This window comes from Protopterus annectens, chromosome 1.part1 (genome assembly GCF_019279795.1).
Source record: "Protopterus annectens isolate FY-2018-M chromosome 1.part1, PAN1.0, whole genome shotgun sequence".
In the NCBI taxonomy this organism is placed as follows: Eukaryota; Metazoa; Chordata; order Ceratodontiformes; family Protopteridae; genus Protopterus; species Protopterus annectens.
The window spans coordinates 1,781,638,668-1,781,662,820 of record NC_056726.1 but is presented as its reverse complement, the minus strand read 5'-3'; the positions used below and the strand labels follow the sequence as shown (position 1 = coordinate 1,781,662,820).

The 24,153-nt window shown below is 38.9% G+C and overlaps 1 protein-coding gene across 10 annotated transcripts in view; it reads left to right on the top strand.

Annotated features, from left to right (window-relative positions):
• Positions 1 to 24,153, top strand: part of FGR (FGR proto-oncogene, Src family tyrosine kinase) — a 2,305,304-nt gene that overhangs the window by 1,781,548 nt on the left and 499,603 nt on the right. The gene's annotated exons all lie outside the window — the stretch shown is intronic.

The following is a 24,153-nucleotide window of genomic DNA, read 5'->3' as shown; positions in this document are numbered from 1 at the left end:
AGGTGGGCAAACATACTTTATAATGCGGATTTGATTCATCGGAAGCTTCCTGTAGAGCAGCCATTACTGGCTCTGTCATACGTAGACATGCTTGGTTAAAAGAACAAACCCTTCCTGGGCATGTTAAAGCAAAATTATTGGATGCACCTTTACAGCAGGATGTATTATTTGGTGTCAAAGCAGAAGAGGTTTTAAAGAAAATGGAGGATAAGGCAAAGTCTATGCAAACGGTCATGGAGTTTTATGCAGATACAACCCCCTTGTTTCAGCAGAAATTGGCCAACAAAAAACTGGTCCTTTCCAGCTTCTGACAGATCACAGAGGGGCAAATGCAGATGCCCAAGGGGCAGAGGTCAGTCACAAGGCCCTTATAAACCTTGCCAATGGGGTACTGCTACCCAGAAAGGAGGAGAAGACAGGCCCCAAGCTAGCAGAAGACAAACACAATGACTCAATCCTCAAACTACCAAGCAAATCTCTCCTGGCAGCTCACTTGGGAGGAAAATTAGCATTTTTTGCAGACAACTGGCACATCATCACAAATGACAAATGGGTTCTAAACATTGTCTCTCAAGGATACAGAGTCCACTTTCATACCTTACCAAGGATAAAAGGAATGCCAAACCTGCCACCAAATCAATGGGCAGAGGCACAAAAACAAATTACAGCTCTCATGGACATGAGAGCCATTCATCAGGTACCTACATAGGAGCAAGGACAAGGATTTTACTCCAGACTCTTCCTAGTCCCAAGAAAGGACAAAGCATGGAGACCCATTCTAGATCTTTCAATTCTGAACACCTATCTGCAAGTACCAAAATTCAAGATGCTAACATTACAGCAGCTTCTTCCCATGCTGGGCAAGAATGCTTGGCTAGTAACTTTGGATCTCAAGGAGGCATACCTGCATGTCCCTATCAGACAAAATTGCAGAAGATACCTCCACTTAATTGCAGGTTCAATGCATTATCAATTCTCTGCACTGCCTTTTAGCTTATCAGCTGCGCCCACGGTCTTCACAAAATGCCTGGCACCAGTAATTGCATACTGCAGACAAAGAGGAATTCAAATATACCCATGCCTGGACGACTGCCTTATTCAAGCAGAAAGCAAGGACATTCTTTTAAAGCATCTTGCATTTGTCAAACACCTTCTAAGTTGCCTAGGGTACACAGTAAACGAAAAGAAATCAAAACTAGTGCCCTCACAAAACATAATATTCCTGGGTGCCAGCTTGAATACAATGGCCCAGATGGCGTATCTCATGCCAGACAAGCAACAACAGCTGACTCAATATTTCAAAATAATGGCAACAAAGACCCAACTCCCTGCAAGAAAAATTCTGCAGGCCTTGGGATTCATGGCATCTTGTATACTACTAATACCATTTGCAAAACTGCATATGAGGAAATTACAATGGTACCTGAAAGGTGTATGGACTCAGCACAGCCACAGCTTGGAAACAATGATACCACTCATTCCCTGCCTTCAACAGGAGTTTCTATGGTGGGCACAGGCATGTCACCTCAACAAGGGTCAGCCTTTCAACTTACCCACAGCCAGGCAAGCTATGACAACAGATGCATTGGACTATGCCTGGGGAGCACACATGACAGGACAGTGCATTCAGGGCAAATGGACTACAGATCAGAGGCATCTGCATATCAATCAAAAAGAAATGCTAGCAGTACAGAATGCCCTAACAGCTTTCAGGGACCTTTTACACCCAGGACAACTAATAATAAAGACGGACAATACCACAGTAATGTGGTACACAAACAAGCAAGGGGGCACACATTCCTACCCTCTATGCAGGCAAGCAGTGACCTTGTGGAAAACTGCACTGTCTTACCAGGTTCAATTACAAGCACAATTCCTGCCAGGAAAGAAAAACACATTGGCAGACGACCTAAGCAGAAACATCATGGATCCACACGAATGGAAACTAGATCCACAAGTATTTGCAATGATAGCACAAAAATGGGGACGCCCAGACATAGATCTGTTTGCAAGCCCCCACAACTACCAACTTCAAAAATTTTGCACAAGGACATTCCATCCACTAGCTTGGAAAGTGGACGCCCTCTCATTCAGTTGGAAAACATTAACAGTGTATGACTTCCCTCCACTTCCTCTTCTAGCAAAGGTACTGCTGAAAGTCAGATTAGAGAGGCCACAAGTGATACACGTTGCACCAGACTGACCACGCCAGCATTGGTATCCAATTTTAAGGTACATGGCCCATGGCCCACCATGGATTTTGCCACAAATTCCTCACCTGCCCACCCAGCGAGACAGTCAGATTCTACACTGCCAGCTCAAGACTTTAAACCTGGCTGCATGGCAAATTACCTAAACAACCAGCCAACACCTTTATCCAAAGCTGTTATGGATGTCATTCTGGAGGCCAGGAGGCCCAGCACCAGGAAAACCTATTCAGACAAATGGAAAAGATTTTGCACCTGGAACCAGGCTAAAGGCCAAAATCCCCTTGATCCAAACATTCCTCAGATTCTACAATATTTAACTGAGATGTTGCACAAAGGACTTTCCTTTTCATCTATTAAGATCCACACCTCAGCAATTTCAGCTCATTACAACATGGATCCTCCTTTATTCTCACATCCACTCCTAAGACAGTACCTCAGAGGGGCTAAGAACATAAGACTGCCAAGGAGAGCACCAACACCTACTTGGGATCTCAACTTTGTTCTGGAAAAACACTGCTGCCCTTTGAACCAGCTTTTTCAGCTGATTTAAAATTTCTTTCATGGAAAACTGCCCTGCTACTAGCAATAACCTCAACTAGAAGAGTCTCAGAGCTACAGGCACTAATGGCAGTGGAACCTTTCCTCATTTTTCATCAAGACAGAGTCTCTATGAACTAACCCTTCCTTTATGCCAAAGGTGGTATCCAGTGTGGCCCTAAACCAAACCATTCATTTGCCCACATTTTTCCCAAATCCACAGAACAAAGGAGAAAGACTCCTGCACTCTTTGGACATTCACAGGCAATTACATTACTACTTGGATAAAACTAAGGCTTTCAGAAAAACTGACCAGCTCTTTGTATCCTATGCTACAGGATCACAAGGAAAAGCTATCTCAAAACAGACCATTTCTAAATGGATAGGGCATTGCATACGTTTCTGCTACACACATCATGGGAAACTGGTACCTGCTAACATTAGGTCCCACTCCACCAGGGCTACAGCTACATCAGCAGCCTTTCTCAGGGGAGTGGCAACCAAGGATATTCTGGAAGCTGCAACTTGGAGTTCAGTGCACACCTTCACCAAACACTATCACTTACCTCTATATTCTAAAACTAGAGCTGGTTTTGCCACTGCAGTTTTGCAGGGCCTACTAGCTTCTTCTAACCCTGTTTGACTCCACCTCCCATCCCTAGCTTTGGGATTCAACCCAAGTGTGATGACTGCAGCAGGCTAACATGATGAAAATAGTACAGTTTTGTACCTACCATAAATGTAGATGTTAGAGTGTTCACCCTGCTGCAGTCCAGGTTACCCTCCTGCCATCCCCTCTGAACTAGTTGAACTTATCTCTACCACTCTATCCTATACTACCTCTGTGGTGTATTTGCTTGTGCCTAAGGGTATTGTTTTATTTTAATCTAGCCATATGTATATATATATATATATATATATATATATATATATATATATATATATATATATATATATTTTGCCTACCTATTGGGGGCACCTGACATCTGGGGCAAGACAAACTGAAGAAAATGGCGTCAGATGCCTCTAATATACCCCTGGCACACTGACGTCAGGGAAGAAGTGACAGCAACTGATGCCGGATGAAGACTTTTGAATTCGGGCCGACTGCGGGACCACCTGATGGTAGGATAACCCAAGTGTGATGACTGCAGCAGGGTAAACATATGAACATCTACATTTATGGTAGGTACAAAACTGTACTTTACTGAACACTGTCATATATTACACTACTTAAACACTACAGCATTGAATCAGGGTACTGTGGAGAGATTAGTTACTGAACACTGTCATATATTACTGTACTTAAACAGCACGGCGATGAATCAGGGTACTGTGGACAGATTAGTTACTGAACACTGTCATATATTACTGTACTTAAACAGTACAGGATTGAGTCAGGGTACTGTGGGTGCATTAGTTACTCAACACTGTCATGTATTACTGTACTTAAACAGTACAGCATTGAATCAGGGTACTGTGGACGCATTAGTTACTGAACACTGTCATATATTACTGTACTTAGTACAACATTAAATCAGGGTACTATGGACGATTAGTTACTGAACACGGTCATATATTACTGTACTTAAATAAAAACAGGAATGCAGGCAAGAGGGCTTAAGGCACGCACACAGTACTAGTTTCCAAAGTTTATTCCTCAGACTTTGCTTCAAACAAATGATAAAAATAATAAAAAACAGTAACGATAAAGCGCTTTTTGTCTCACCCCTTAGTGAGACTTCACCAGATGATGGTCTGATGAAGTCTCACTAAGGGGTGAGACGAAAAGCGCTTTATGGTTACTGTTTTTTATTATTTTTACCGTTTGAAGCAAAGTCTGAAGAATAATCTTTGGAAACTACTACTGTGTGCGTGCCTCAAGCCCTCTTGCCTGCATTCCTGTTTTTGCAGTTACCTGTTTCAGTATTCCAAGTCTGTCTACTGTACCTAAACAATACAGCATTGAATCATGGTACTGGGGACAGATTAATTACTGAACACTGTCATATATGACTGTACTTAAATAGTACAGCATTGAATCAGGGTACCGTGGATGCATTTGTTACGGAACACTGTCATATATTACTGTACTTAAACAGTACAGCATTGAATCACGGTACTCTGGACAGGTTAGTTACTGAACACTGTCAGATAGTACTGTACTTAAACAGTACAGCATTGAATTGGGGTGCTGTGGACGGGTTAGTTACTCAACACTGTCATATATTACCGTACTTAAATAGTACAGAATTGAATCGGGGTACTGTGGACGCATTACTTGCTGAACACTGACAATATTACTGTACTTAAACAGTACAGCATTCAATCAGGGTACTGTGGGTGCATTAGTTACTGAACACAGTCATATATTACTGTACTTAAACAGTACAGCATTGAATCAGGGTACCGTGGACAGATTAGTTACTGAACACTGTCATATATTACTATACTTAAACAGTATAGGTTTGAATAAGGGTACAGTGGATGCATTAATTCCTGAACACTGTCATATATTACTTAACTTAAACAGTACAACATTGAATCAGGGTACTGTGGACGCATTAGTTATTGAACACCGTCATATATTACTGTACTTAAACAGTACACCATTGAATCAGGGTACTGTGGTTGCATTAGTTACTGACACTGTCATAGATTACTGTACTTACTACAGCATTAAATCAGGGTACTGTGGACGCATTAGTTACTGAACACTGTCATATATTACTGTATTTAAACAGTACAGCATTGAATCAGGGTACTGTGAATGCATTCAGTACTGAACACTGTCATATATTATTGCACTTAGTACAGCATTGAATTAGGATACTAAGGACAATTAATTACTGATCACTGGCATATAGTACTGTACTTAAACAGTACAGCATTGAATCAGGCTACTGTAGACTCATTAGCTGCTGAACACTGTCATATATTACTGTACTTAAAAAGTACAGCATTGAATCAGGGTACTGTGGACGCATTAAATACTAAACACTGTCATATATTACTGTACTTCAACAGTACCGCATTGAATCAGGGTACTGTGGATGCATTAGTTACTGAACACTGTCATATATTAGTGTACTTGGTACAGCATTAAATCAGGGTACTGTGGACACATTAGTTACTGAACACTGTCATATATTACTGTACTTAAACAGTACAGCATTGAATCAGGGTACTGTGGACAGATTTGATACTGAACACAGTCATATCTTACTGTACATAAATAGTGCAGCATTGAATCAGGGTACTGTGGATGTATTAGTTACTGAAAACCATCTTATATTACTGAACTTAAATAGTACAGCATTGAATCAGGGTACTGTGGGTGCATTAGATATTGACACCGTCATATATTACTGTACTTAAACAGTACAGCATTGGTTCAGGGTATTGTGGATAGGTTAGTTACTGAACATTGTCATATATTACTTTACTGAAACAGTACAGCATTGAATCAGGGTACTGTGGATGTTTTCATTACTGAACACTGTCATATATTACTGTACTTAGTACAGCATTGAATCAGGGTACTGCGGACGATTCATTACTGTACACTGTCATATATTACTGTACCTAAACAATATGGCATTGAATTAAGGTATTGTGGACACATTAATAACTGAACACTGTCATATATTGCTGTGCCTAAACAGTACATCATTGAATCAGGGTACTGAGGACACATTACTTACTTAACATGTCATATCTTTCTGTACCTAGTGCAGCATTCAATCAGGGTACTGTGGACCGGTTAGTTACTGAACACTGTCATATATTACTGTACTTAAACAGTACAGCATTGAATCAGGATACTGTGGACGCATTAATTACTGAACGCTGTCATAAATTACTATACTTAAACAGTACAGCATTGAATCAGGGTACTGTGGACGCATTAAATACTGAACACTGTCATATATTACTGTATTTCAACAGTACAGCATTGAATCAGGGTACTGTGGATGCATTAGTTACTGAACACTGTCATATATTAGTGTACATAAACAATACAGCATTTAATCTGGGTACTGTGTGTGCATTAGTTACTGAACACTGTCATGCGTTACTGTACTTAAACAGTAGAGCACTGAATCAAGGTAATGTGGACAGATTTGATACTGAACACAGTCATATCTTACTGTACATAAATAGTGCAGCATTGAATCAGGGTACTGTGGATGTATTAGTTACTGAAAACCATCTTATATTACTGTACTTAAATAGTACAGCATTGAATCAGGGTACTGTGGGTGCATTAGTTATTGACACTGTCATATATTACTGTACTTAAACAGTACAGCATTGATTCAGGGTACTGTGGATAGCTTAGTTACTGAACATTGTCATATATTACTTTACTGAAACAGTACAGCATTGAATCAGGGTACTGTGGATGTTTTCATTACTGAACACTGTCATATATTACTGTACTTAGTACAGCATTGAATCAGGGTACTGCGGACGATTTGTTACTGAACACTGTCATATATTACTGTACCTAAACAATACGGCATTGAATTAAGGTATTGTGGCACATTAATAACTGAACACTATCATATATTGCTGTGCCTAAACAGTACATCATTGAATCAGGGTACTGAGGACACATTACTTACTTAACATGTCATATCTTTCTGTACCTAGTGCAGCATTCAATCAGGGTACTGTGGACCGGTTAGTTACTGAACACTGTCATATATTACTGTACTTAAACAGTACAGCATTGAATCAGGATACTGTGGACGCATTAATTACTGAATGCTGTCATAAATTACTATACTTAAACAGTACAGCATTGAATCAGGGTACTGTGGATGCATTAGTTATGGAACATGTCATATCTTACTGCACCTAATGCAGCATTGAATCAGGGTACTGTGGACAGGTTAGTTACTGAACACAGTCATATATTACTATGCTTAAACAGTACAGCATTGAATCAGGGTACTGCGGACAGGTTAGTTACTCAACACTGTCATATATTACTGTATTTAAACAGTACAGCATTGAATCATTGTACTGTGGATGGGTTAGTTACTGAACAGTGTCATGTATTACTGTACGTAAACAGTACAGCATTGAATCAAGGTACTGTGGACAGATTAGTTACTGAACACTGTCATATATTACTGTACATAAACAGTACAGCATAGAATCAGGGTACTGTGGAAGGATTAGTTACGGAACACTGTCATATATGACTGTACTTAGTACAGCATTGAATTAGGGTACTCTGGATGGATTAGTTACTGAAAAACTGTCATATATTACTGTACTTAAACACTACAGCATTGAATCAGGGTACTGTGGATGCATTAGTTACTGAACACTATCATATATTACTGTACTTAAACAGTACAGAATTGAATTAGGGTACTGTGGACAGATTATTTACGGACCACTGATGTATATTATTGTACTTAAACAGTACAGCGATGAATCAGGGTACTGTGGACAGATTAGTTTGCTGAACACTGTCATATATATTACTGTACTTAGTACAGCACTGAATCAGGGTACTGTGGATGCATTAAATACTAATCACTGTCACATATTACTGTACTTAAACAGTACAGCATTAAATCAGGGTACTATGGACGATTAGTTACTGAACACAGTCATATATTACTGTACTTAAACAAAAACAGGAATGCAGGCAAGAGGGCTTGAGGCACGCACACAATAGTAGTTCCCAAAGTTTATTCTTCAGACTTTGCTTCAAACAAATGATAAAAATAATAAAAAACAGGAACCATAAAGCGCTTTTCGTCTCACCCCTTAGTGAGACTTCATCAGATGATGGTCTGATGAAGTCTCACTATGGGGTGAGACGAAAAGCGCTTTGTGGTTACAGTTTTTTATTATTTTTACCATTTGTTTGAAGCAAAGTCTGAAGAATAAACTTTGGAAACTACTACTGTGTGCGTGCCTCAAGCCCTCTTGCCTGCATTCCTTTTTTTGCAGTTACCTGTTTCAGTATTCTAAGTCTGTCTACTGTACTTAAACAATACAGCATTGAATCATGGTACTGGGGACAGATTAGTTACTGAACACTGTCATATATGACTGTACTTAAATAGTACAGCATTGAATCAGGGTACCGTGGATGCATTCATTACTGAACACTTTCATATATTACTGTACTTAGTACAGCATTGAATTAGGAAACTAAGGACAATTAATTACTGATCACTGGCATATAGTACTGTACTTAAACAGTACAGCATTGAATCAGGCTACTGTAGACTCATTAGCTGCTGAACACTGTCATATATTACTGTACTTAAAAAGTACAGCATTGAATCAGGGTACTGTGGACGCATTAAATACTGAACACTGTCATATATTACTGTACTTCAACAGTACAGCATTGAATCAGGGTACTGTGGATGCATTAGTTACTGAACACTGTCATATATTACTGTACTTAAACAGTACAGCATTGAATCAGGGTACTGTGGACAGATTTGATACTGAACACAGTCATATCTTACTGTACATAAATAGTGCAACATTGAATCTGGGTACTGTGGATGTATTAGTTACTGAAAACCATCTTATATTACTGTACTTAAATAGTACAGCATTGAATCAGGGTACTGTGGGTGCATTAGTTATTGACACTGTCATATATTACTGTACTTAAGCAGTACAGCATTGGTTCAGGGTATTCTGGATAGGTTAGTTATTGAACATTGTCATATATTACTTTACTGAAACAGTACAGCATTGAATCAGGGTACTGTGGATGTTTTCATTACTGAACACTGTCATATATTACTGTACTTAGTACAGCATTGAATCAGGGTACTGCAGACGATTCGTTACTGAACACTGACTTATATTACTGTACCTAAACAATACGCCATTGAATTAAAGTATTGTGGACACATTAATAACTGAACACTGTCATATATTGCTGTGCCTAAACAGTACATCATTGAATCAGGGTACTGAGGACACATTACTTACTTAACATGTCATATCTTTCTGTACCTAGTGCAGCATTCAATCAGGGTACTGTGGACAGGTTAGTTACTGAACACTGTCATATATTACTGTACTTAAACAGTACAGCATTGAATCAGGATACTGTGGACGCATTAATTACTGAACGCTGTCATAAATTACTATACTTAAACAGTACAGCATTGAATCAGGGTACTGTGGGCACATTAAATACTGTACACTGTCATATATTACTGTACTTTAACAGTACAGCATTGAATCAGGGTACTGTGGATGCATTAGTTACTGAACACTGTCATATATTAGTGTACATAAACAATACAGCATTTAATCTGGGTACTGTGTGTGCATTAGTTACTGAACACTGTCATGCGTTACTGTACTTAAACAGTACAGCATTGAATCAAGGTACTGTGGACAGATTTGCTACTGAACACAGTCATATCTTACTGTACATAAATAGTGCAGCATTGAATCAGGGTACTGTGGATGTATTAGTTACTGAACACTGTCATATATTACTGTACTTAAAGAGTACAGCATTGAATCAGGATACTGTGGACGCATTAATTACTGAACGCTGTCATAAATTACTATACTTAAACAGTACAGCATTGAATCAGGGTACTGTGGATGCATTAGTTACGGAACATGTCATATCTTACTGTACCTAATGCAGCATTGAATCAGGGTACTGTGGACAGGTTAGTTACGGAACACAGTCATTTATTACTATACTTAAACAGTACAGCATTGAATCAGGGTACTGCGGACAGGTTAGTTACTCAAAACTGTCATATATTACTGTATTTAAACAGTACAGCATTGAATCATTGTACTGTGGATGGGTTAGTTACTGAACAGTGTCATATATTACTGTACGTAAACAGTACAGCATTGAATCATAGTGTGGACAGATTAGTTACTGAACACTGTCATATATTACTGTACATAAACAGTACAGCATAGAATCATGGTACTGTGGAAGGATTAGTTACTGAACACTGTCGTATATGACTGTACTTAGTACAGCATTGAATTAGGGCACTCTGGACGGATTAGTTACTGAAAAACTGTCTTATATTACTGTACTTAAACACTACAGCATTGAATCAGGGTACTGTGGTTGCATTAGTTACTGAACACTGTCATATATTACTGTACTTAAACAGTACAGAATTGAATTAGGGTACTGTGGACAGATTATTTACGGACCACTGACGTATATTACTGTACTTAAACAGCACAGCGATGAATCAGGGTACTGTGGACAGATTAGTTTGCTGAACACTGTCATATATATTACTGTACTTAAACAGTACAGCACTGAATCAGGGTACTGTGGACCCATTAAATACTAATCACTGTCACATATTACTGTACTTAACCAGTACAGCATTAAATCAGGGTACTATGGACGATTAGTTACTGAACACGGTCATATATTACTGTACTCAAACAAAAACAGGAATGCAGGCAAGAGGGCTTGAGGCACGCACACAGTAGTAGTTTCCAAAGTTTATTCTTCAGACTTTGCTTCAAACGATAAAAATAATAAAAAACAGTAACCATAAAGTGCTTTTCGTCTCACCCCTTAGTGAGACTTCATCAGATGTTGGTCGGATGAAGTCTCACTAAGGGGTGAGACGAAAAGCACTTTATGGTTACTGTTTTTTATTATTTTTACCGATTGTTTGAAGCAAAGTCTGAAGAATAAACTTTGGAAACTACTACTGTGTGCGTGCCTCAAGCCCTCTTGCCTGCATTCCTGTTTTTGCAGTTACCTGTTTCAGTATTCCAAGTCTGTCTACTGTACTTAAACAATACAGCATTGAATCATGGTACTGGGGACAGATTAGTTACTGAACACTGTCATATATGACTGTACTTAAACAGTACAGCATTCAATCAGGGTACCGTGGATGCATTCATTACTGAACACTGTCATATATTACTGTACTTAGTACAGCATTGAATTAGGAAACTAAGGACAATTAATTACTGCTCACTGGCATATAGTACTGTACTTAAACAGTACAGCATTGAATCAGGCTACTGTAGACTCATTAGCAGCTGAACACTGTCATTTATTACTGTACTTAAACAGTACAGCATTGAATCATGGTACTCTGGGCAGGTTAGTTACTGAACACTGTCAGATAGTACTGTACTTAAACAGTACAGCATTGAATTGGGGTGCTGTGGACAGGTTAGTTGCTCAACACTGTCATATATTACTGTACTTAAACAGTACAGAATTGAATCGGGGTACTGTGGATGCATTACTTGCTGAACACTGACAATATTACTGTACTTAAACAGTACAGCATTGAATCAGTGTACTGTGGGTGCATTAGTTACTGAACACAGTCATATCTTACTGTACTTAAACAGTACAGCATTGAATCAGGGTACTGTGGACAGATTAGTTACTGAACACTGTCATATATTACTATACTTAAACAGTAGAGGTTTGAATCAGGGTACAGTGGATGCATTAATTCCTGAACACTGTCATATATTACTTAACTTAAACAGTACAACATTGAATCAGGGTACTGTGGACGCATTAGTTATTGAACACCATCATATATTACCGTACTTAAACAGTACACCATTGAATCAGGGTACTGTGGTTGCATTAGTTACTGACACTGTCATAGATTACTGTACTTAGTACAGCATTAAATCAGGGTACTGTGGATGCATTAGTTACTGAACACTGTCATATATTACTGCACTTAAACAGTACAGCATTGAATCAGAGTACTGTGAACGCATTCATTACTGAACACTGTCATATATTACTGTACTTAGTATAGCATTGAATTAGGATACTAAGGACAATTAATTACTGATCACTGGCATATAGTACTGTACTTAAACAGTACAGCATTGAATCAGGCTACTGTAGACTCATTAGCTGCTAAACACTGTCATATATTACTGTAGTTAAAAAGTACAGCATTGAATCAGGGTACTGTGGACGCATTAAATACTGAACACTGTCATATATTACTGTACTTCAACAGTACAGCATTGAATCAGGGTACTGTGGATGCATTAGTTACTGAACACTGTCATATATTACTGTACTTAGTACAGCATTAAATCAGGGTACTGTGGACGCATTAGTTACTGAACACTGTCATATATTACTGTACTTAAACAGTACAGCATTGAATCAGGGTACTGTGGACAGATTTGATACTGAACACAGTCATATCTTACTGTACATAAATAGTGCAGCATTGAATCAGGGTACTGTGGATGTATTAGTTACTGAAACCATCTTATATTACTGTACTTAAATAGTACAGCATTGAATCGGTACTGTGGGTGCATTAGTTACTGAACACTGTCATATATTACTGTACTTAAACAGTACAGAATTGAATTAGGGTACTGTGGACAGATTATTTACGGACCACTGACGTATATTACTGTACTTAAACAGTACAGCGATGAATCAGGGTACTGTGGACAGATTAGTTTTCTGAACACTGTCATATATATTACTGTACTTAAACAGTACAGCACTGAATCAGGGTACTGTGGACACATTAAATACTAATCACTGTCACATATTACTGTACTTAAACAGTACAGCATTAAATCAGGGTACTATGGACGATTAGTTACTGAACACGGTCATATATTACTGTACTTAAACAAAAACAGGAATGCAGGCAAGAGGGCTTGAGGCATGCGCACAGTAGTAGTTTCCAAAGTTTATTCTTCAGACTTTGCTTCAAACGATAAAAATAATAAAAAACAGTAACCATAAAGCGCTTTTCATCTCACCCCTTAGTGAGACTTCATCAGATGTTGGTCTGATGAAGTCTCACTAAGGGGTGAGATGAAAAGCGCTTTATGGTTGCTGTTTTTTATTATTTTTACCATTTGTTTGAAGCAAAGTCTGAAGAATAAACTTTGGAAACTACTACTGTGTGCATGCCTCAAGCCCTCTTGCCTGCATTCCTGTTTTTGCAGTTACCTGTTTCAGTATTCCAAGTCTGTCTACTGTACTTAAACAATACAGCATTGAATCATGGTACTGGGGACAGATTAGTTACTGAACACTGTCATATATGACTGTACTTAAACAGTACAGCATTGAATTGAGGTGCTGTGGACAGGTTAGTTACTCAACACTGTCATATATTACTGTACTTAAACAGTACAGAATTGAATCGGGGTACTGTGGATGCATTACTTGCTGAACACTGACAATATTACTGTACTTAAACAGTACAGCATTGAATCAGTGTACTGTGGGTGCATTAGTTACTGAACACAGTCATATCTTACTGTACTTAAACAGTACAGCATTGAATCAGGGTACTGTGGACAGATTAGTTACTGAACACTGTCATATATTACTATACTTAAACAGTATAGGTTTGAATCAGGGTACAGTGGATGCATTAATTCCTGAACACTATCATATATTACTTAACTTAAACAGTACAACATTGAATCAAGGTACTGTGGACGCATTAGTTATTGAACACCATCATATATTACTGTACTTAAACAGTACACCATTGAATCAGGGTACTGTGGTTGCATTAGTTACTGACACTGTCATAGATTACTGTACTTAGTACAGCATTAAATCAGGGTATTGTGGATGCATTAGTTACTGAACACTGTCATATATTACTGCACTTAAACAGTACAGCATTGAATCAGAGTACTGTGAACGCATTCATTACTGAACACTGTCATATATTACTGTACTTAGTACAGCATTGAATTAGGATACAAAGGACAATTAATTACTGATCACTGGCATATAGTACTGTTCTTAAACAGTACAGCATTGAATGAGGCTACTGTAGACTCATTAGCTGCTAAACACTGTCATATATTACTGTACTTAAAAAGTACAGCATTGTATCAGGGTACTGTGGACTACATGAAAAGAGACATAGAGGAGCTCTCTGATTATGTAGCCCAGGCAGGTATGACCCTAACCCTGAGCAGTATCCTTCCTTCACCAAGAATGATGCCACAATATAGAGACAAGATGATCAGCTTTAACAATTGGCTTAATGTCTGGTGTCATTCAAAGGGGATCCAGTGTCTGTCTGCCTGGGATGACATGCTTGACAAGCCACGCTGCTTCGCAAGGGACGGCTTGCACCTGTCACCCCTGGGATTCCGGATATTGGCTAAGGCTCTTGCCACCGCCATAGTGCCTTTTTTAGGCAAGGCTCAAATTCTAAACCTACCACCCTAGAAAACAAAAATGGGAAGAAACTGAGGGTAATGCTGCTCAATGCCAGAAGTCTAAATCTCAAAATGCACGCACTCGAGGCCCTTCTCAGTATGGAGAACATCGATGTCTGTGCTGTAACTGAAACCTGGTTCAAGGCTCCTGAGAGCACGGCGGCACTATTAGGTTTGACCTCATATCATGTGTTCCGCCCCAAAACCGACCACACCACAAAAGGAGGGTGTATCCATATTCATAAAGGATACCCACACCTCCAGGTTGGTGGCAACGCACAAAGCTGAAAAACCATCCAGGTGCAACTAACCATAGGCAAAACTGCTCTACAAATTGTAGCATGCTACAGGCCACCCTCTCAAACTCAGGAACCCCACACAGCCTTCCTGAGGACACTGGAGGGTATAAATGTATCTCCAAACACCATCATATTGGGTGACTTCAACTACCCGAATATAGACTGGGAACATTACTCAAGCCCTAACTTTCTAGCCCAACGGTTCCTGGAGTTCATAAATTCAAATGCCATGGAACAGCTAGTCACTGTTCCCACGAGAGGATAAAATATACTAGATCTCATTGTCACAAACATGGGGACAAAATGCTCCACACCGGAAGTATATCCCTCATTGGTGAGATCTGATCATAAACTAATCTCACTGGAAATCCACATCCCGCCCCACCCCAAACAAAAAAGACCATAGTGAAGAACTTCTCTAAAGCAAACTTCACACTACTCAAGACTGGTGTGGTATCCTTCAAGGCCCCTGAGCCAGAGGAAACCACAACCCAAGCTGGAAGCCCTTACAAATGCCTTCTATGAACACCTCCAGGACTGCATGGATCAGGCAATCCCAAATAAAACCAAGACTCTTTCCACAAAGGGCAAACGTCCAGTTTGGTGGACCCCAGCCATTAACAAACTTTACAATAAGAGGAGAAAGCTATTACATGATAGAACAAAATCCATAAAAGGGAAGTCACCCCTGATCATTATTAGTAAAAAATATGAGCACTCATAAAATCAACTAAGGCCAATTTTGAGAGAAAAATTGCCATGGATTCAAAGGACAATCATAAGGCCTTTTTCAGCTATGTTAGGAACCTGGGTGGAAACTCCCAGATATGCTCAGAATTAGTCCAAAATGATACAAAAATCACTGAACCCACAGACATTGCCAACATACTGGCAGACAGGTACAGTGCAAACTTCACCCCTCTCCCCTAAAGGAGAGATAACTATCCCAGCCGAGTGTAGCCTCCCGGACATCTCAAATGCGCAGGTGAAAGCTGCTCTCTCTAAAGCTAAAAACACAGCATCAATGGGACGGATGGTGTCCCGGCTGTGTGCTACACGAGCTAAATGAGGAATTAAACCGCACATAAGGCAGCTGTTTAATCTCAGCCTTACCACAGGATACGTGCCCAAGGAGTGCGTATGGCAACTGTGGTCCCACTCCACAAAGGCGGCGCCTACGGACCCTGGTAATTACCGCCCATAAGCTTAACAAGTCTAGTCTGCAAAGCTATGGAGAGGATCATAATGGAGCTCATAAACAAAGATATAGGGGACTTGCAGTCATTGGACCCGACCCAGTTTGGCTTTGTCAAGGGAAGATCATGCCTTTTGAACTTGGTTGACTTCTTCAAAACAGTCACCAAGGCCATTGATGAGGAAAGGCAGTCCATACAGCCTACCTTGACCTTGCAAAGGCTTTCGACACAATACCCCACTGGTATTGTAGAAAACTTACCAGCTTAAATGTAAACCCATATGTCACAAGATGGGTTGCAAACTGGCTTAAGGACAGAACCCACAGGGTTAGAGTTGCTGGCGCTGTGTCAGACTCCAAGCCGGTCACAAGTGGTGTCCCACAGGGCTCGGTCCTTGGCCCCCTATTGTTTGGCATCTACTTCTCAGAAGTACAGGCCAACATGGGAGGACTTTGGCTGACAAAGTTTGCAGGCGACTGCAAACTGGCCATAGTGGAAAGTGCATCGGACACGGATATCCTTCAGAAGGGACTCACGGAAACAGATAGCTGGTGCCAGAGCCATGGCCTGAAGTTAAACGCCAAAAATGTATAGTCATACCCTTCGGGAAAACAACAAGGTAACCCCAAGCTACCATATAGGTGGCAATCCACTAAGCACAGAAGAGGTTATCAGGGACCTGGGGACCCAGGTTGACAGTGGCCTTTCTTTTGACACTCACGTTGTTAAAGTGGTTAGAAAGACCTTCTACATTGCCCACCTGATCATGAAGGGATTCACATCCAGATCTAGTGAGGTCATTGTTCCCTGTACTCTTCACTTATCAGACCAATGATCGAGTACAATGCCCCATTCGGGATGTATCTCACCCGACATCTGCAGCAATTGGAGAGACCCCAAAAGTTCCTCACCAAAAGGATAAAGGGACTCCAAAATCTGTCATATGCTGCCAGATTGAAGAAACTCCAGCTCTATTCAGTCGCATACCGTCTGCTCAGAGGTGACATGTGCCTGACATACAAGGCCATGTCCAACCCGGAATTAATGGACATGCTCCACCTCAAAAAATCCAAATCCACCAAAACCACTAGAGCAAGTGACTTAAACCTTAGCACAGATATAAATAGGACGTGCTGGAGGGATAGATTTATCACTCAGAGACTCTCTATGCTGTGGAATAAAATCCTGGTCCATGTGAGGCAGAGCACCTCGCTGACTCTGTTCAAGAGAAATCTAGACCTGTGGAAGGGAGATCGTAGGTTTACCCCAGGAATCATCTCTGTGTCACTGCTGGAAAGAGGCACAACAAACTAATGGGCACAGTATTTTTTCATATAAGGGGTGGCGTAAGCCACAAAAATTTGGGCTAGGCTTATAAATGCCTTAGGGCAGATAGCCTAGTATAAACCTATGAACCTATGAACCTATTAAATTCTAAACACTGTCATATATTACTGTACTTCAACAGTACAGCATTGAATCAGGGTACTGTGGATGCATTAGTTACTGAACACTGTCATATATTACTGTACTTAGTACAGCATTAAATCAGGGTACTGTGGACGCATTAGTTACTGAACACTGTCATATATTACTGTACATAAACAGTACAGCATTGAATCAGGGTACTGTGGACAGATTTGATACTGAACACAGTCATATCTTACTGTACATAAATAGTGCAGCATTGAATCAGGGTACTGTGGATGTATTAGTTAGTGAAAACCATCTTATATTACTGTACTTAAATAGTACAGCATTGAATCAGGGTACTGTGGGTGCATTAGTTATTGACACTGTCATATATTACTGTACTTAAACAGTACAGCATTGGTTCAGGGTATTCTGGATAGGTTAGTTACTGAACATTGTCAAATATTACTTTACTGAAACAGTACAGCATTGAATCAGGGTACTGTGGATGTTTTCATTACTGAACACTGTCATATATTACTGTACTTAGTACAGCATTGAATCAGGGTACTGCGGACGATTCGTTACTGAACACTGTCATATATTACTGTACCTAAACAATATTACCTAGTGCCATTAAATTGAATTAAAGTGACATTAATAAAACAACACTGTATCATATTGCTGTGCCTAAACAGTACATCATTGAATCAGGGTACTGAGGACACATTACTTACTTAACATGTCATATCTTTTTGTACCTAGTGCAGCATTCAATCAGGGTACTGTGGACAGGTTAGTTACTGAACACTGTCATATATTACTCTACTTAACAAGTACAGCATTGAATCAGAGTACTGTGGGCACATTAAATACTGAACACTGTCATATATTACTGTACTTCAACAGTACAGCATTGAATCAGGGTACTGTGGATGCATTAGTTACTGAACACTGTCATATATTAGTGTACATAAACAGTACAGCATTTAATCTGGGTACTGTGTGTACATTAGTTACTGAACACTGTCATGCGTTACTGTACTTAAACAGTACAGCATTGAATCAGGATACTGTGGACACATTAATTACTGAACGCTGTCATAAATTACTATACTTAAACAGTACAGCATTGAATCAGGGTACTCTGGACGCATTAGTTACGGAACATGTCATATCTTACTCTACCTAATGCAGCATTGAATCAGGGTACTGTAGAGAGGTTAGTTACTGAACACAGTCATATATTACTATACTTAAACAGTACAGCATTGAATCAGGGTACTGCGGACAGGTTAGTTACTCAACACTGTCATATATTACTGTATTTAAACAGTACAGCATTGAATCATTGTACTGTGGATGGGTTAGTTACTGAACAGTGTCATATATTACTGTACTTAAATAGTACAGCATTGACTCAGGGTACTGTGGACAGATTCGTTACTGAACACTGTCATACATTACTGTACATAAACAGTACAGCATAGAATCAGGGTTCTGTGGAAGGATTAGTTACTGAACACTGTCATATATGACTGTACTTAGTACATCATTGAATTAGGGTACTCTGGACAGAGTAGTTACTGAAAAACTGTCATATATTACTGTACTTAAACAGTACAGCGATGAATCAGGGTACTGTGGACAGATTAGTTTGCTGAACACTGTCATATATATTACTGTACTTAAACAGTACAGCATTGAATTAGGGTACTGTGGACAAATTAGTTTCTGAAAACTGTCATATATTACTGTACTTATTAGAGCATTGAATCAGGGTACTCTGCCTGATTAGTAACTGAACACTGTCATATATATTACTGTACCTAGTGCAGCACTGAATAAGGGTACTGTGGACCTGTTAGTTACTGAACACTGTCAAATATTACTGTACTTAAACAGTACAGCATTGAATCAGGTTACTGTGGACGCATTAGTTATTGACCATTGTCATATATTACTCTACTTAAACAGTACAACATTGAATCAAGGTAGTGTGGGCAGATTAGTTACTGAACACTGTCATATATTACATTACATAAACATTACAGCATTGAATCAGGGCACTGTGGATGCATTCGTTACTGAACGCTGTCATATTACTGTACTTAAACAGTACAGCATTGAATCAGGGTACTGTGGATGCTTTAAATACTGAAGACTGTCATATATTACTTTACTTAAACAGTACAGTAATGAATCAGGGTACTGTAGATGCATTAGTTACTGAACACTGTCTGATATCACTGTACATAAACAGTACAGCATTGAATCAGGGTACTGTGAACGGCTTAGTTACTGAACACTGTCATATATTACTGTACTTAAACAGTACAGCATTGAATCAGGGTACTGTGGACACATTAGTTATTGACCACTGTCATATATTACTGTACTTAAAAAGTACAGCATTGAATCAGGGTACTGCGGACTGATTAGTTACTGAGCACTGCCATATATTACTGTACTTAAACAGTACAACATTGAATCAGGGTACTGTGGACGCACTAAATACTGAACACTGTCATATATTACTTTACTTAAACAGTACAGCATTGAATCAGGGTACTGGGGATGCATTAGTTACTGAACACTGTCATATATTACTGTAGTTAAACAGTATGTCATTGAATCAGGATACAGTGGACGCATTAGTTACTGAACACTAATATATTACTGTATTTAAACTGTTCAGCATTGAATCAGGGTACTGTGGATGCATTAGTTACTGAACACTGTCATATATTACTGTAATTAAACAGTACAGTATTGAATCAGGGTACTGTGGACAGATTAGTTACTGAACACTGTCATATATTACTGTACATAAACAGTACAGCATTGAATCAGGGTACTGTGGAAGGATTAGTTACTGAACACCATCAAATATTACTGTACTTAGTACAGCATTGAATTAGGGTACTCTGGACAGATTAGTTACTGAAAAACTGACATATATTACTGTACTTAGACACTACAGCATTGAATCAGGGTACTGCGGATGCATTAGTTACTGAACACTGTCATATATTACTGTACTTAAACAGTACAGAATTGAATTAGGATACTGTGGACAGATTATTTACAGACCACTGTCATATATTACTGTACTTAAACAGTACAGCGATGAATTAGGGTACTGTGGACAGATTAGTTTGCTGAACACTGTCATATATTACTGTACTTAAACAGTACAGCATTGAATCAGTGTACTGTGGAAGGGTAAGTTACTGAACACTGTCATATATTACTGTACTTAAGCAGTACAGCATTGAATTACGGTACTGTGGACGAATTAGTTTCTGAAAACTGTCATATATTACTGTACTTAGTAGAGCATTGAATCAAGGTACTGTGCATGATTAGTAACTGAACACTGTCATATATTACTATACCTAGTGCAGCATTGAATAAGGGTACTGTGGACGGGTTAGTTACTGAACACTGTCATATATTACTATACTTAAATATTACACCATTGAATCAGGGTACTGTGGACCGGTTAGTTACTAAACAATGCCATATATTACTGTACTTAAACAGCACTACATTGAATCAGGGTACTGTGGACGGGTTAGTTACTGAACTCTGTCATATATTACTGTACTTAAACAGTACAGCATTGAATCAGTGTACTGTGGACAGAATAGTTACTGAACACTGTCATATACTTAAACAGTACAGTTTTGAATCAGAGTGCTGTGGACGGATTAGTTACTGAACACTGTCATATATTACTGAACTTAAACAGTGCAGCATTGAATCAGGGTACCGTGGATGGCTAAGTTACTGAACACTGTCATATATTACTGTACTTAAACAGTACAGCATTGAATCAGGGTACTGTGGATGCATTAGTTATTGACCACTGTCATATATTACTGTACTTAAACAGTACAGCATTGAATCTAGGTACTGTGGACAGATTAGTTACTGAACACTGTCATATATTACATTACTTAAACAGTACAGCATTGAATCAGGGTACTATGGATGCATTAGTTACTGAACACTGTCATATTACTGTACTTAAACAGTACAGCATTGAATCAGGGTACTGTGGACGCTTTAAATACTGAAGACTGTCATATATTACTGTACTTAAACAGTACAGAATTAAATTAGGGTACTGTGGAAACAATTGCTGAACACTGTTATATATTACTGTACATAAACAGTACAGCATTGAATCAGGGTAATGTTGACAGATTAGTTACTGAACACTGTCATATATTACTGCACTTAAACAGTACAGCAATGAATCATGGTACTGTGCACAGATCAGTTACTGAACACTGTTATTTATTACTGTACTTAAACAGTACAGCATTGAATTAGGGTACTGCAGACGCATTCATTACTGAAAACTGTCATATATAACTGTACTTATTACAGCACTGAATCAGGGTACTGTGGACGAATAGTTACTGAACACTGTCATATATTACTATACTTAAACATTACAGCATTGAATCAGGGTACTGTGGACAGGTTAGTTACTCAACACTGTCATATAGTACTGTTCTTAATCAGTACTATATTGAATCAGGATACTGTGGATGGGTTAGTTATTAAACACTGTCATATATTACTGTACTTAAACAGTACAGCAATGAATCTGGGTACTGTAGATGCATTAGTTACTGAACACTGTCATATATTACTGTACTTAAACAGTACAGCATTGAATCAGGGTACTGTGGACGCATTAGTTATTGACCACTGTCATATATTACTGTACTTAAAAAGTACAGCATTGAATCAGGGTACTGCGGACTGATTAGTTACTGAGCACTGCCATATATTACTGTACTTAAACAGTACAGCATTGAATCAAGGTACAGTGGACAGATTAGTTACTGGACACTGTCATATATTATACTACTTAAACAGTACAGCATTGAATCACAGTTCTGTGGATGCATTAGTTACTGAACACTGTCATATTACTGTACTTAAACAGTACAACATTGAATCAGGGTACTGTGGACGCACTAAATACTGAACACTGTCATATATTACTTTACTTAAACAGTACAGCATTGAATCAGGATACTGGGGATGCATTAGTTACTGAACACTGTCATATATTACTGTAGTTAAACAGTATGTCATTGAATCAGGATACAGTGGACGCATTAGTTACTGAACACTAATATATTACTGTATTTAAACTGTTCATCATTGAATCAGGGTACTGTGGATGCATTAGTTACTGAACACTGTCATATATTACTGTAATTAAACAGTACAGTATTGAATCAGGGTACTGTGGACAGATTAGTTACTGAACACTGTCATATATTCCTGTACATAAACAGTACAGCATTGAATCAGGGTACTGTGGAAGGATTAGTTACTGAACACCGTCAAATATTACTGTACTTAGTACAGCATTGAATTAGGGTACTCTGGACGGATTAGTTACTGAAAAACTGTCATATATTACTGTACTTAAACACTACAGCATTGAATCAGGGTACTGTGGATGCATTAGTTACTGAACACTGTCATATATTACTGTACTTAAACAGTACAGAATTGAATTAGGGTACTGTGGACAGATTATTTACAGACCACTGACATATATTACTGTACTTAAACAGTACAGCGATGAATCAGGGTACTGTGGACAGATTAGTTTGCTGAACACTGTCATATATTACTGTACTTAAACAGTACAGCATTGAATCAGTGTACTGTGGAAGGGTAAGTTACTGACCACTGTCATATATTACTGTACTTAAGCAGTACAGCATTGAATTACGGTACTGTGGACAAATTAGTTTCTGAAAACTGTCATATATTACTGTACTTAGTAGAGCATTGAATCAAGGTACTGTGCATGATTAGTAACTGAACACTGTCATATATTACTATACCTAGTGCAGCATTGAATAAGGGTACTGTGGATGGGTTAGTTACTGAACACTGTCATATATTACTATACTTAAATATTACACCATTGAATCAGGGTACTGTGGACCAGTTAGTTACTAAACAGTGCCATATATTACTGTACTTAAACAGCACTACATTGAATCAGGGTACTGTGGACGGATTAGTTACTGAACACTGTCATATATTACTGTACTTAAACAGTACAGCATTGAATCAGGGTACCGTGGTCGGCTAAGTTACTGAACACTGTCATATATTACTGTACTTAAACAGTACAGCATTGAATCAGGGTACTGTGAACGGGTTAGTTACTGAACACTGTCAAATATTACTGTACTTAAACAGTACAGCATTGAATCAGGGTACTGTGGATGCATT